Source organism: Bufo gargarizans, chromosome 6 (assembly GCF_014858855.1).
Source record: "Bufo gargarizans isolate SCDJY-AF-19 chromosome 6, ASM1485885v1, whole genome shotgun sequence".
In the NCBI taxonomy this organism is placed as follows: Eukaryota; Metazoa; Chordata; class Amphibia; order Anura; family Bufonidae; genus Bufo; species Bufo gargarizans.
In genome coordinates, this window is record NC_058085.1 from 235312747 (window position 1) to 235314617 (window position 1871).

Genomic DNA, 1871 nt, shown 5'->3' on the forward strand with positions numbered 1-1871 from the left:
TTACCGCATTTAAACAATTGAAAAAAAAAATTAGTTTAATTTAACTTCTTCCCAACATCTGCTGTAGATGTACAGTAGATGCGGGTCTTCAAACATGTCGCCTGCTCCAGAGCAGAGAAAGTGCCATAGCCACCAGATGCCTGCTGTTTCACACAGCAGACACCCGAAGCTAATGTCTGCGTTTGCCGATAATGACAATCACAGACATTTAATTCCTCAGATGCCGTGGTCAAATTTGACCATGGAATCTGAGAGTGAAAAACCTGGGAGCAGTGCACTCCCGGGGCCAGAACGCCTTCCAGTTGATAAAGGCGTTCCTTATTATTAATAGTCTATAAGGGCTATTACAGATATATTCTAATGCAGGCCTGCATAATAAAATCCCATTACTGAATAGAAATGTCCAAAAAAGTTAAAAATAAAAACATATTTTTTTATTAAAAAATTCAAATTATCCCTCTTTCCAAAAGAATAAGCACAAAAATAAACATTGTATGCATTGCTGCCTCTGAAAATGCCTTATTAAAATATAAAAATATTTATCTCATACAGTGAATGGTGTAATTGAAAAAAATCTAAATGACTTTTCTCTTTTTTTCGTTGCTTCACCTCATCCCAAAAAAATTAAAAAAATTATCAAACAGTCATACTCACCCCAAAATTGTACCAATAAAAACGACATATTTTCCCCTTACATAGCTCTGTAGATGTAACTATAAACAAGTTATGGGGATTAGAATATGGCATTACAATTTGGCCAAAGTCTTTTTTTTTTTTTATATTAGAACACAAGAAAAACTATATAAATTTGGTATCATTGTAATCATACTGACCCAAAGAATAAAAAGAACAAGTCAAGTTTAACACATAGGGGATGCCATAAGAACAAAACCCATAAAACTGTGGCGTAATTGCAAATGTTTTTTTTTTTTTCAATTCCAGCATCCCACTACTAATATGCAATATTAAATGCTGTAATTAGAAAGTAGAACTTGTCCCTAAAACACAAGCTCTAATGCCGCTATGTGAACTGAAAAAGTAGATGCTCCAGGAAAGCAGGGGGTAAAAAACAAAAATGCTAAATTGCCATGTCAGTAAAGGGTTTACAAAAAAAGTGCATAACTCAAAATTTGTGTCAATTAAAACCACTAAGCCACACCCCAAACCACAGCCCTTTTTACTCAGGTAAATCAGTGTTTATTTTTTGTTGGAAAAGTTGGCATCCGTAATTGCAGCTCTACGAAGCACAGCCACTATGTAGAGTATGGAGGTGTGCAATACGGAGTATAAACAATGAGAGGCCGCAGCGCTGGCACAAGCACCCCGCCCCTTCAGCAGGAGCAGAGGAGTACAGTTTGGTTTCATCTTGAATGTTATTATGAAACCATATCTCCTATAGCAGCAGGGATATAATAATTAGGATCAATCTTATGCGCCTTGTGAAGTCACAGGGGCACATGATGTTTGAACTCTCCACCAAACTCACCATAGCCCTGAGTTACCAAAACTAGTGTAAAGGCAAACAGGTTTATTTGCCCATACCAGCCAATCAGATCCCGACATATATTTTCTAAAGGAGCTCTGAAAAATGAAAGGTGGAATTTAATTGGTTACTATGGGCAGCTAAGCCAGTTTTTCTCCACACCAGTTTTGATAAATCCCCGCCATGATTAGGTTTGAATATTTGATATTACTAATCTTTACTACACAGCGCATGGGATGTAGATACCATCCTACTGGTACAATCACCGGCTGCTGCAAACCCACGTGACTTTATCATGTGATCTCCCAAGGTCCTTACAGCACACTTCCGTAAAACGAGTGAGGGAAGATACTTTTAATCACATGACACGACCACGTGACATTGGTAC